This window comes from Ictidomys tridecemlineatus, chromosome 4, assembly GCF_052094955.1.
Source record: "Ictidomys tridecemlineatus isolate mIctTri1 chromosome 4, mIctTri1.hap1, whole genome shotgun sequence".
Lineage (NCBI taxonomy): Eukaryota > Metazoa > Chordata > Mammalia > Rodentia > Sciuridae > Ictidomys > Ictidomys tridecemlineatus.
The window spans coordinates 201905947-201919860 of NC_135480.1; the positions used below are offsets into that span (position 1 = coordinate 201905947).

A 13914-nucleotide genomic window follows, 5' to 3' on the forward strand; every position below is an offset into this window, starting at 1 on the left:
CTGCATGAGTATGTGTAAGAGTGTAACCGTATATGTGTGTGGCTTGTGTGAATGTTGTGTGTAAGAGTGTGTCTGTGTGAGTGTCTGTGTGTTCTAGTGTTTATATGGTGTGTGTGTTTGTGTGGCTGTGTGTGTGTGAGTGTGAGTGTGGGGCCTGCCTCCTCATGCCTTCACCCCGCCCCCACACCCGCTGGGTCAGTGACACTTGCTGTGGGCCCAGGTGACAGGCTCTGGAAGCTTGCCGTTTTCTCTCTTGTCATTTCCCTGAGGCTGCTCAGGAGGTCTCCTGTGCTTTACTTCATACATTTTCCTATTAAAAAGGCGGCCTGAGGGGCCCATGGCCCAGCCGGCCCAGGACACACCCCGTGAGGACCCCTCCCTGCAGCCTCCCCACCGTCTCGTCCTCTTGGTCCTGAACAAGCCTCGGGTCCCCCGGAGCCTGCGGGAAACACCCGGTGCCCGCCCAGCGCAGCCTCTCCCCTGGCGGTGGCTGAGGACGCTGGGGTCTGAAGGGGTCCTGCCGACCGGCTCACTCCAGGCACAGGCCGTCCCCTCCCACCTCACTGTGCCACCCAGTCCCCGAGAGGCCCTGGCCCCGCCCATCAGGGCAGAGCGTCCGGAGCACCCTGGTGGGATGAGCTACACCCGGTGGCACCATCCTGACTCCCCTGAGCAGGTGACTCTGGCGAAGCCCCCAGCCAGCTCGAGGGGGCCCCGTTCGTCACGGAGCTCAGACCACCCAGGAGCCTGGTCCTGGAATCTGGAGGGCCCGTCTGGCTGGGTCCTGGCTTGGTCCTGGCCCTTGGGGACTGGCCCTCCCCTGGCCCCCCTCCAGGTTGGCTGGGCAGAAGGCACCCTACAGACAGGGCCCTGGCACCTGCCTGCATCCTCCAGCCTCTCCCCCGGCCCCTCTCTCCCAGCAGGAAGGCCAAGCCCCGGATGTCCTGGTGACGGGGACCAGAGGAAAGGGTGGCATGTGTCAGCTGAGGCCCATGAAGGACCCAAGGGCTGGTGTGGGCTCCCGTGCGACCCGCTGCTCCCTGGAGCATGCCTTGCCACACCACGCAGGACGGCCCCTGCTGGGCACGGGTGGGGGTGAGCTGAACCGGTGGCACGATCCTGACCCTGGCTCTCCCTCACCCTCTGTCCCTCTGGTTTTGGTCTCAGGGCATCTGATGGCCCAGGCCTAGCACCTGGGAGAGAGGCGGGAGTGTGGTCCTGGCGTCAGCCATGGGCGCAGCCACAGAATGTCCAGGGGAGCTTCGTTGACCGTCCCCTCGGGCATCCTACAGCCAGCCCTCGGGTGGGGGCTCCTGACTTCCCCGAGACTCCAGCGCCAAACACGAAGTCGGAGTGGACGAGAGACTGTGTGTGGGCAGGCTCTCACGGGGGGTGGGTGCTCCTGATTCTGTTTTGGATGAAGTAAGTCCACCCAACACCTGGCCTCTGCCAGGACTGGCTCCCACCCTGGAGATGACCTTCCCCGGGAGTAAGTGGGGCGGGAGGGCGGGTGCAGGGTGGGATAGAGCAGAGTCTGGCCCCGGCCCTGGAGATGAGGGAGCTCAGTGGGGTCCAGGTCTGGGAGGCCAGTCACCGAGGCTCGTCAGCCTCCATTCCTCTGCCCTGGTCCCTGAGGTGGAGCCTCGATCCCCGTCCCCTGTGCAGAGGCCTCCCTGGACCCTCCGTCCTCCCCTCTGCCCCTCCTGCCCCACCTGGAGCCAGCCATGTGACTGGGCCATCCAGAGTGAGAGTCCCTCCTGGCAGTCACAGGCCCCGTCACAGGGCCACCCCTCCCCTGTGCTCCCTTTGACCAGGTCCCCTGAGCCTGTCCCCTGCTCAGGTCCTTGGACTCTGCCCCTCCTCCCCTTCTCCTCAGGCCCCGCTCACGCTGTGCGTCTTCTCCCCCCGCCCCAGGACCCCACAGCCCCTGACTCCGGGGGACACTTGGATCCCATCAGGTCCTCGTGAGGCAGTCCCTCGGCCTCCTGGTCCCGTGGCACCGTCAGCTGGTCACAGCAATATCCTCCCTGCTACCCGCTGCCTCCTGGGCACTAGAGCAGTTCCTGGTCTGGGTGAAGGGAAGGGGCTGGGGGAGGGCAGGCTGGCCAAGGCATCCTGGTGGGCAGAGGGGGCAGCACTGGGCAGGTGACCCCCAGGAGGCCAGAGAGGTCGGGATGGAGGGTAAGGACGCTGGCCCCCAGTGCTGCTCTCAACCCAGCCCAGCCTCCTGGGCCCCGGTTTCTCCCCTGGAGGGTGGATCACGCCCCTGGAAGGTACCGTGGGCTCAGCTCACCACAAGCTGGAAACAGGTCAGATTCAGACATGGGCGTCCTTGTCTGCAGATGAGGCAGGCCAGAGCTGGCAAGTCCTCCTGGGCCACAGGGCTCCAGGGCGATGGGCACCCCAGAGCCAATGTCCAGCTCAGCCCTGCAGGGCCCAAGGCACACAGCAGGCGCGCCAAGCTGACTCTCCAGGGTCACCAGGGGCGGAGGCCTCCTCGAGTCAGTTAAGGGACCCACAGTGACGAGGACGGTGACGGTTCGGGTGGGGTGAGTGGCTTCCCTGCCAGGCTCTGGTGGGCAGGGGTGCTGGGGGCCTTCCGAGGCAGACTCGTCCCATTCCCTCCTTCAACCGGTCAGCCGGCCACCACATGCCCGTAAGCCCTGCCCTCTGCCAGGCTCTTGCCCTCTGTGGGGCTCTGTGGGTACCTCAGAGGGAGGGGGCAGGGAGGGTCCCCTGGGGCTGGAGGTGGGACAGGTGGGAACCCCTCGAAGGAGAGGCTGGGCTCAGGCGAAGGCCGGGACGTGGGGACAGGTGAGGACACGAGGGCTTGGCTTCCTCCTGCCCCTTCCACAACACCAAGATGGGGGTGCCCGGGGCCAGGACGAGGCAGGCTGGGCAGCTGCCTGGGAGGAGAGCCAGATGCCAAGGTGCCAGGCCCAGGGCTCGTGGCGAACAAAGACATCCATGGTGCTCCCGGAGCGGGCCTGAGGCGGGAGGGTTGGCCGTGGAGAGGGGACCGCAGCTGCCTCCCGACCCCCCTTGCTGGGCCACGGGCGATGGGCAGGGCTGATAGCAGCGAGTGCTGGGCCAGCCGTGGGGCCTCAGTGGGCCCCCCCAAGTCCTTTATCAGCAGGATGCGCCGTTGCCAGGGAGCCGGCTGCAGGCCCCGCTCCGCCGTTGCCGGGAGGATTATCAGGAAGATTTGAGTCTTTTTAATTAAATCCAAGCCGAACGCAATTCTGCACCCGCTCGGAGAAGCCCATTCAGTATCCGTCGCCACCTCCGATAGCTTTGTCCCCACGGCCCTGCTATCAGGCCACCTATCTGGCCACAAGGAGGCCACCTCCATCCGCAGCCTGACAGCGCAGGCACCTGGGAGTGAACACGTGGGAGGTCCCCTTCCGGCTGCTGGCCTCTGGGGAACCTCTCCGGAGCCAGGCGGGAGCCAGGCAGAGTCATCCTCGCCAGCCACCGCTCTCCCGGCCACCCCCTCTGAGCTTGCCCTTGGTCCCAGGTTGTGCCTTGATCAGGTTTCTCAGGCCACAACCCTGGGAGGAAGGTTCTGCCCTTGTCCCCATTTTACAGATGAGAAAACAGGACTGAGCCGGCGCTTCACCACTGAGCCCCAGCCACGGCCCTTTTTAAATATTTTATTGGAGACAGGGTCTCGCTGAGTCGCTGGGGGCCTCGCTAAGTTGCTGAGTCTGGCTTTGAACTCAGGATCCTCCTGCCTCCAGCTCCTGAGCCCTGGGACCAAGTGTCCACTCTTAACTGCTGGGCCTCCCCACCATCCTGCCAGCCCTTTCACCATGGCCTCCTGCGCTCAGTGCCCCTGACTAGTGGTCACTGGTAGCAGTGGCCAGCATGCTCCGAGTGCCCGCTGGGCTGAGGCCGGTCCTCATTGTCTCCTTTGGGCCTCGCCGACCCTCCAGGGGCAGCTCCGGCTCTGTGCCACTTCTGGAGGCCCAAAAAGAAGATCCAAGAGGAATGTCACTTGTCCACCTCTCGAAGCCACAGAGAGCCCCTCCTGGTCTTCCTGGCTCAAGAGCTGGCATCGGCGGCCTTGCCCCTGGGTACAGGGGTGTGTATGCCCGGGAGAGCCTGGGAGCCAGAGTGGGCACTGGGGCCCAAGGTCTTGGAGCTGGTTCGAGCTGAGGCCAGGGGACATGATTAACTCAATAAATAACGAGGTGGTGTCGGGGTTCTGTTTAGTAAACCCGCCGTCCCGGCACCCGCGCCTGAGCCCTGACTTTACAGAGCTGTTTTCGCAGCAGGCCCCACGCCCTGTGCTGCTGCCGTCCTGCAGGGGGTGCCCCTCGCCCTGTGCTGCTGCCGTCCTGCAGGGGGTGCCCCACGCCCTGGGCTGCTGCCGTCCTGCAGGGGGTGCGAGCTCTTTTTAATTAAATCTGTCATAACAGATTGTCACGGAGGGAGCCCCCTAGCTTTGGGACGGCTGCCGGGAAGCCACTTGCCTTTGAGGACACACGGGCCCCGAACCTCGCTGTGGGGTTGGCATCCCTGACCCTTCCCCTTCCGTGCCGCACCACCAGGGAGGGGTTCTGGGCCGGGCCCCCTCCCCCAGCCCCACCATGTGCCAGGCTTCTGCCACCTGGAGCCCTTGTCGGGCGGGAGAGCCTCCCACCCCAGGAACCAGGAGGAGACCTGGGCGGGACCCTGCCAAGTGACCTTAGGACAGTCCCCTTTACGGGCCACAGTAAGAGAACAGCTCACATGTGCCCACCTATCCTGCCTCCTGCGTACAGTTCTACGGACCCCCCACAGCACCCCACTTTACAGGCAGGAACAGTGAGGATCAGAATCAACGGGGATCACGCAACTTGATCCCCTGGGGAACAGGGGGGGGGGCGGGGATGGGTATTAGAGAAGACAGTGGGGCACTGCCATAAGTGACGTGGCTCTCATTTGCGCACTGTCACAGAAGGACATTTCATGTCTGTTAGTCCCGTTCTTCAATGAGGAAGCTGAAGTCCCAGCCGCGGGGTGCCCCGCACACCCCTCTAACGTGTCCCGCCCCCGGCCTCCTGCAGCCTCCTCCCGGTCTCTGCCGGGCACCGTGGCCATGTCTCAGATTCTCTCAGGAAAGATTTTTCACTCGATTATAAAATAAAACCAGGGCAAACCAGTGTCAAGGACGTAGATGGGGACGTGAGCGTTGACTTTCCCAGGATGGCGTTCTCGGGGATTCGCCTCCCCGTCACCCTCCTGCTCACCCATCCACTCACTCGGAAGTGTGGAGCAGGGACACCCCTGTGCGGACCCCCCACCCGGCTCTCAGGACCCTCCGTGTCCAGGGGAGGAGGTGGGCCTGAGGCAGCACAGGCTCAGGAGTCTGAACCCCGAGAGTGAACCAGGCTGCGCTGCACCCTGGGGGCTCTCAGCGGGGTCAGGGCGGGCTCCTGGAGGAAGCCCCACTCCATGGGGCTCTGCCTGCGCTTCTGTAAAACACTCCTTGGACATTGGGCATGATGTTGCAGGGCTTCTGTCCTTTTCTGTCCAGCCTCGAGGCGCCTGCACTCTGCGGCCTCTTGACCACTCCACGCCTCCACCCGCTGGCCCTGGCTGGCTCTCCTCCCTCCCTTGGCCTGGCGGTGAACTCCTATTCATCCTTCAAAGCCCAGAGCTACCGTCCTCTCCTAAGGAGGTCTTCCCAGACGCCCCTCCGGGATGGGAGTATCACTCCTCCTTTGGAAGGCCCCTGGTCCTCTGTCAGCTGATTTGTCTCCCCCACGGGTCCAGGCCTCCCTGGGCCAGCTCAGAGCCTGCCCCCAGAGCCCTCAGGGCAGACGGTGAGGGAGGAAGACGTTTCCCTGGGACCTTGAGTGGCTGTGAGGCTGGCCAGGCTCATTCAGCTCATGCGGGGAGCAAGGTCTTGTCATTAGCTCTGGCCACCACCTACCTCCAGGGGCAGGACAGCCATTCCCCACGTCTCTGCCCAGCAACTGGGGGTGGCTGGCTGCACCACTGGGTGGTCATGGGCCCCTCCCTGAGCTGCTCTGGTCAGGGTGGAGTGGCCACACTGGAGAGGCCAGGACCTGTCGTCCCTGGGGGAGGGAGTGTGGGGTGCTGGGTGCTGTGCAGCCCATTCACAGTGTTGTTAAGGCCTCGTGAATCAAGCTCGGTGTGGGAGACTGGTCACTGTGACAGTCTGAATTAAATGGCCTCTCACCTTTGCCCTGAACCTCTATGACGCCCTCCCAACCTGAGCTTGCCCCCCCCTTGTGGCTTTCCTAGGCCAGTGGCTTGTTGGCAGATAGCACACAATAGGAGGACTGGAAAGCATTGCCCAGTTCCTTCTGCCCCCAGCATAGCTGCCATTGCTCCTGCATTGCCAACCTCACTATTAGAAAATGCAGAGATATGGGAGACACAAGGAAGAGAGCTGGGATGCTCAGCTGAGGTCACCCCAGCTGGCCAGCCCCCAGCCAACCAGCCACTGACAGACATACCCAAGTGCACCCAGCCAAGACCAGCAGATTTGCTCAGCAGCTCTTAGGTGAGTGAGATAGTACAGGGCAAGTTGGAAGCCACTAGCTGTTGGGTTGTTTGTCACTCGGCGACAGCTCACTGAAACATCCCATCTACACAGTGGCAACAAAATACAGCCATTAAAAAGAGTGAGGCAGCCCTTGATGGGGAAGAGTCTCTAAGTCGTGTTAAGGTAGAAAAGCAAGGTCCAGATATTATGCACAGAATGCACCGACTGAGTGGAGGAGGAAGAATTCCCGGGTATCTCCAGTCCACACCGTCTCTGGACAGCCACATCCCTGGCCGCCGAGGCTGCTTCTTGGGACTGAGCCAGGGCCTTTGGCCAGCTGGGGAGGAGAGACCCGCAGAGTCTTCTTATTTTACACTCTTCTGAATTCTGTGCCACATTCCTTTCACAAATGATTTTTTAAAAAATAAAAAGGTATCATTTAAGAAATAAATTGTTCTTAAAACAAGATGGTTTTAAAGTTGCTCTCTGGAGAAAGAGTTTGTTAAATGTTCACTGGCTTTGAATCCCAACCCTATCACTTTCTGCTATGTGACTGTGGCAAGTGGCCTTACCCAGTGACCTCACATCTCTGAGCCCCAGGTCGTTCTCCTGTTGGATGTGGACGAACGCAGCCCTGGGATAAAAAGAAAGCACATGTATTAAGTGCTCTGCTTTCCCCACAGCCTGGACTGGGGCTGCTCTCACTCTCGGTCCAGCCTAGGCTCCCTCGCTCCCGGCATATGCGAGGGAGCACTTTCAGCCCTGGCTTCAGCTGGGATCCCTTCTCCCTTCGGGGATGCCCCTGGGCAGCTTTTGTTCCAGCTTGACCAGGATGTCCCCCTCCCCGCTCCACATGGGGCAGGGAGCTGGAAATGGGGGCTCCCAAGGAAAGGGTCCCCCCGGGGATTTGAGATCTGGCAGCCCTCGTCTTCCTCTGTCCGGAGCATCTGAGGCCCATGTGTGAGCTCTCCTGGCCAGGGATTTGGGGTCCTTGTTTTATGGCTTCCTAATCCTCACTTGGCAGAGAGGAAGTGGTAGGTCCGCCCAACCGTGCAGAGAGGCCTGAGGATCCGCAAAGGGAAGATTCATGGCCCATCAAAAGGGCCTTTTGCCTTGGAGGCCGCCTCGGTCCTTCCCATGGAGATAAATCACAGCCGAGGCAGGAAGATAAAAGGTGCGGGATGCAGGCGGATCTTAGGGAAGAGACCGAGAGGCCCAGTCCCTGTGCTCCCGCAGAGCGGGCTGCTTGGCTCAGACCCGACTGGACTCCAGGGCAGGTCGCTCTGTCTCCGTCCCACTCCATTTACAAGGCCCTTAGCCTTGGGATGACCCTGAGATCCGTTCCTCAAATACCCGCCCCAGACCAAGAGGGTCTGGCTTCCAGGGCACGCGACCTGTGTGGTCACCCAGAGCCCCAGCCTCCCGAGGACCTCACGCTCTGCTCGCTCCGCCGTTATTCTTCAAATTCTTAATTACTTTGAGCAGAGGGTCCCACCATCTCCTTTGCTCTTGGCCCTGCAAATCAAATAGCCGTCTCTGGATGGCCAGGCGGAGCGTCTCCTGCCCCCCCCCCCCCAGGCTCAGCTTGCCACCTCCAGCCAAGGGGACGCACTTCATTGAGTCCATAGAGGGACAACAGAACATAGAGACCTTATCTCGTGGTGGTTAAGGAAGTGAGTCCAGGTCCCCTTCCAGGCCTGGCACCCCACTGGCTGTGTAACCTGGGGCTGTTATTGCAACACAGCTTCCTGTCTGCACAATGAGACTTGTCATAAGGCTGTTGTGACCGATCAATGAAAGTGCTTGAACTGTGCTGGGCACGCGCTGCTTTTGAGCCTTCTCAATGACAGCTGCATAGTATTATCCGGCCCTCGGGCATGGCCCGCACTTAGGAAGAGGAGGTGGTAGAAGACGCCAACCTGGAAGGTCAAACCTGGACCTTCACCTGGGCTCCGGCTGGCAGGTGCCTTGTTCTCTGCTGCCATCTGCTGGGTGGAACGGGGCCCTGCATCACAGCTGGCCCCACAGTTGTGCTTCCATTAGCTAGAAAATGATCAAATCATCGGACAAATATTTCCTGAGGACCTCCTTGGGCACCGAGGATGTTGCAGTAAGTATAAAATACAAAGTTCTTAGCCCCTGAGAGCTGCCATTCATATGGGAGACATGAATAATAAGCAAGAAAACCATTCATTTGATTTCCACGAGTGTAAGGACAAGAAAAACAAACCCAGAAACCATCCAGAGGGTGGGGAATGGAGCCTGGAGCCGCTGGGCAGAAGGACAGGGCCACGGGACACACTCTGTGCTGGGCACAGGATGAGGTGGGCGACAGGCTGAATGGCCGTGGGGGGCACCCACGGCTCTGCTGCTTGTCGGCTCCCCCAGCCTGGCTTCCCAGTCCCCTCCTAGCTCCCTGTGACAACCTGGGGCCACTCCCTCAGTTTCCCCATCTGGAAAATGGTAGAACCGCAGCCACTTCTCAAAGAAGGGAGTAGTGGGGACTTCGTGGGATCCTAGAGGGAGGCCGTTTGCGAATCACATTTTTCTTATTCTCTATAAGCCTCCAAGCATGAGCTGTTGGCTGCGCCCTCACTAGAGCAGGAACTCTGTCTGGCCCTCTGGGGGTCGCCCCACCGGACCCTTAGAGAATTCTTGCTAGGGTCCCCTCCGTGATGCCCCCCGCCCTGGGCTAGGCAAGGCAACAGAAGCCCAGGAGGTGACTTTACTCATCCAAGGACACAGTGCAGGGCAACACAACAGGGCGCCTGGGTGGGTGAAAGAGTGGGGACCAAAGCTGGAGCATGTGGGCTGAGGTCTCAGCTGCTCTGGGACCACAGCGGCCCTCTCCCACCCACCGCCCCCCCCCCCGCCACCTCCACTCATCCTCCCAGGGTCTGCACCCAGGGCAAGATGGTGAGTGCAGGGAAGGACTGCCAGGGCTGGCCACCCCGGGCCCCCACTGCAGGACAGCATGGCCACGCTGACCCGCTCTTGGGCTGCAGGATGAGCTCCTCCACCTCAGGCGACCCCGGGCACGCTGCCCCCCCCCCTCAGGTTCTCATCTTTAGAGGGAAGCAAGCAGACCACGGGGGTGGGGGGGGATGGGGAGATTGTGGAGCCTCCCTGTCGCCCCCACCAGGGCAGTAGCAGGCATATGCCCAGGAACTCACCTGTGCCATCTCACCAGTGAGTTGTCAGGCTGTGCTGCATCTCAGAGCAAAACTATCTGAGTGGACAGGAAAATACCCAAAGACCTTGGAAGCCTCCCCTTAGGGGCCCTCCCTTCTGGCTCAGCTTTCAAGATAAAAATGTCTCAGGTAGATTTAATAAGGGTTGGAAGCCCAAGAGACTCAGACCCCAAATGTATCATATCACCATGGGGCTGTGGGTGTCTTCCTCAAAACTCCTAGCCTACATTAGCAAGTTCCAGAGGCCTGAGGGTCCCTGGCAGAGCAGGAAGGGGCTCTATGCATTCTTAGAAGACTGAGCCATTGTGTTAGTCAGTTTTCCATTATTATAACAGTTACCCATAAAAATCAACTTATAAAGTAAAAAAGGTTGGTTTTGGCTCACGGTCTGGAGGTTTTAGTCCATGACCAACTGGATCCTTGCTTTGGGCCTATGGTGACACATCAAGGTGTGGTAGAGCAAAGCTGTTCACCTCATGGTCAGGAACAAGAAAAAGAAGGAAGGGGCCCAGGTCCCACGATCCCATGACCAGAAGACCCCGCGAGACTCCACCTTGTAGAGATACCGCCACCTTCCAAGAGAGCCACGGTGGGGAGTGAGCCTTTACCATGTGGGCCTTCGGGGACATTCCAGGCCCAAACTGCAGCAGCCAAGGAGTGAGGGTGCTCAGGCTCGGAGTGGACAGGGCTTCAGGCCCAGCCGGGAGCCTCTGTGGTCAGCCACTGTCCTTCAAGGCATCGCTGAGGAAGCCTGCAGAATTCCCACTGTGGCTCGGTGAGGTGAGGCCTTGGTCCCCCCTCTACAGACTGTGAAGCTGGGGCTGAGAGGGAGCGTGACTTGCCCAGGCCTCTATATGGGAAGAGCCTGAGCCACATCAGGCCTGAGACCTCACAGCCCCAAACCCCCACGGGTCTCCAGACCCCTGCTCCTGCTAGACTCGGGGCAGACTGGGCCGTGGTCAGGATGCTCGTGGGATCCGGGTGGATCCAGGCCTCTGGGGCTGCTCATGTGGAAGAGAGGAGTGGGGGTCCACAGCTCTGGGTGTTGAGATGACTGAAGAGGTTCAGGATGTGAAGCACTGGGAAGGACCAGACTCAGGACAAGAGGTCACATTATCATTGTTAATGTCCCGCAGGGGTGAGCTTCCTGTCTGGGGCCCTGATTGTCCTGCTTCTCTGTGGCTGTCACTGTGGCCACACCTGGGAATGGGAGGGCTGTTCATTGAGTGACTACTAGATGCCAGGATCTGCAGCGAGGTCCTAAAGCGCATTAACTCATTTAATTCTCAAGCCTGAGATCACCGTGAGCCTCTGTGATTCACAGGTGTGGACACAGAGGACTGGAGAGAAGGACCCGCCCAAGATCTCTCAGCTACTAGGTGGCAGAGCTGGGACCTCAAGGCTGGCAGGCTGGAGACCCTGCACTAGGAGTCTGATTCCACGGGAGGGAGGACCCTCTGGGCCAGGGGAAGGGCCTGGGCCTCCTGGCCTCAGTGAGGGGCAGGAAGCTGGGGAGTCCTTACCCCTTGGGGACATAGACCAGCCGCTGGGAGGACGAGGGAGTGCATCTGTCTCTCCGTGAGGCCGGGAAAGGGAGGTGGCTTTTCTGGGAGAGTCAGCAAGGCTGCCTGGCAGAGGGTCCCTGGAGGAGCGAGAGACAGCCCAAAACAGCACAGGACAGGACGGGAGGAGCAGTGGCCAGCAGGGAGTGGGGAGGGCACAGATGGGAAGCAGGGGGGGGGGGAGCCAGGCCTGAGCAGGAGGAAGCAGAGAACAAGATGGGAGATAAGATTTCAAAGGAGAGTGAGGCAGGGCAGCAGCCCTGGCAGGGGGTGGGGAGGGCCACTGCAGAGGGGACCAGGGACAGTTCCAGGTCAGGCTCCCCGGAGCTTTGTCCTACTATGTCCCCAAGCACTGTCCCACTGCAGGAGTCCCGTCCTGCCCTCATAAACCACTGTCCCGCCTCATCCTCAGCCACATCCACTCTGTCCCCGTCTAGTTGAGACTCATGCCCATCACCAAGGAGTGCACCAGCACTGTCCCCTGTCCCGGGGCACTGTTTGTTGACCCCACCTCTCCAGGTCTGGGCTCCGCAGCACTGGCTGGCCAGCCCTTGCCCGGGGATGGCGTTTACGGCTCTGAGTGGTCAAGGTCCCCATGCAATGGAGAGGAGGGCAAGCCCCACCTCACTGGCTGGCCACAGTGTGGGGCTCACCTTGGTCCCGCAGCCCCGCATTTCAGAGGGGTGCTGCAGAGGCCAGCAGGGAGCCTCGGGGAGCACTGAGAAAGGCCCTAGAGCTGACCCTGGAGCTGACCCTGGAGCTGACCCTGGAGCTGACCCTAGAGCTGACCCTAGAGCTGGGGGAGCTGAATGCTGCCCTCTCCCAGCCTCCGTTCATGCCTCATTCCAGGTGACCTGCAAGTGGCTCTGGGGACACGGGGATATGCAGATCCTGAAGCGGCCCCTGACTTGCAGAAATCAGCCCCAGGCCCCCCACCCCTCCACGCGTCTGCACCAGAGACGTTGGCATCAGGCAGCTCCAGCCCCGGCTGCTGGGGCTTGGACAAGCAGCTCAGCTCCCAGATGCTCAAGTGTCAGGTGATGCCGTAACTGGTGTCAGGAGCCTATGAGGGCCTCGGCCACAGCAGGAGGGTTTGAGCCGGAAGCTTGGTCCCCAGGGCAACAGCGCTGAGATGACCACATCACAGGGCACCACCCTCCTAAAGGAGGAACGTTATCACCGCAGACAAGGTTCATTCTCTCAAGAGCAGCCAAGCCCTTCCCTGGCTTCTTGCTTCCTCTTGCCAAATGATGTCCCTCACATGGGCTCCCTCCAGGAGAAGGCATCTACCATGTTATGACACAGCCAGAAGCTCTTGCCAGAGGCCAAACAGATGAAGCCATTCCATCTTGGACTTTTAGCCTCTCAAACTGTGAACTAAATAAATCTCTTTTCTTTATAAAGTACCCAGCCTCAGGTATTTTATTATAGCAACAGACTCTGAAGGGACTGGGGCATTTAAAGTTCTACCTGGATTGTGGTATTGTAATTTCCCATTTATCTTAATCACAGGACATTCGAATACCAAGAGACACTCTAAAGGAGCTCCTGTATTCCAGACACACTCTTCCTTACTTGTATGATGGAGTAGCAGTCCAACTTCTCCTTGGAACTCTTGACCAACCTCTCAAAAAAAAAAAAAAAAAAGCTATAACTCTCCTCTTTGCCTGATTTGGTTCAGAGGCATGAGGATCCCAGAGTGACCAGGAGGACGTCAGGACATCCAGTTCCTTGGAATCGTTGTTATGTCTCCTGATGGAAGCATTCCCCCCTATGGGAACTAAGATCTCTTGCCCAGGAAAGCATAAAGTCTCAAGAAGAGGAAGCAAAATTTTTCCAGTGTAATAATAATAGTGAGTCGTGGCCCTCGCTCTTCCATCCCTTGATTCCTGGTCCTGGAGACCCTGGCTATGGGAGTAGCAGCACCATGTTCCAGATGCAGCTTTCTGGAGAACCTCGCCCCGCACTGGAAGGCACCGCTGCCTAGACAGCACTGTAACGGAGTCTTCTGAGGCCACCCCGTTCCGTGGGACACTGCTGCCCTTCTTGGACTTGGGTGGGGAAGGACAACTTTGTTGGGGTTAGGAAGACCTCTTCCTCTGGCAAAACACACTCGTCAGAACTCAAGGACTCAAAGTGTCCCCACCTTCTCCAGAGCCTTCTCACATGCCCCCCACCCCTACTTACAGGATCTCATGACTGACGTACAGTGCCCCGACTGTAACAGTGAACACCCTTCGAGGTCGAGGGTCGAACGTGCACTGTATTCAGTCAGTCACGCCATGAGGTTCTGCATCTGATTTTCAGCAGGTTCGGCACCGTGGCAGGAGCTGACGACTCTCCTTCAGGGCACAGCAAGGGGAGCTTAGGCCACTTTTGCAGCTCCTAAGCTGGGAATTTGGATCCCTGACCTCCTCCTTTCTTTCATTACTTTGTCCACTGACCACAAACCAATGCATTATTATGTCTTAGTTTTCCAAAAATGTTCAGAGCACCACACACAGAGTCACCTAGCTTCTTGCCTCTTTTAAGTAGCAGATTAGACATATCCAATGCAGATATTTTGTGTATCTCTATAGAGTTTACAGCATGGAATATCAGTGCTCTCTTTACTATTAGAGTCTTTAGCAGCTTATCTAACTGATCAAAGAGACAATTCCAG

General features: G+C 59.4%; 1 long non-coding RNA gene across 2 annotated transcripts; it reads right to left on the reverse strand.

Moving 5' to 3' along the window:
* Positions 1 to 6650: 6650 nt before the first annotated feature.
* On the reverse strand, positions 6651 to 11407 carry LOC144377361 (uncharacterized). 2 transcript variants are annotated; one of them, XR_013438303.1, is made up of 2 exons: positions 11214 to 11407; positions 6651 to 8542 (listed from the first exon to the last, which is right to left on the reverse strand). It is a non-coding gene; the product is annotated as an uncharacterized LOC144377361 (long non-coding RNA). The 2 variants fall into 2 exon arrangements; XR_013438302.1 differs by having other exon boundaries at positions 9673 to 11407.
* Positions 11408 to 13914: the final 2507 nt, after the last annotated feature.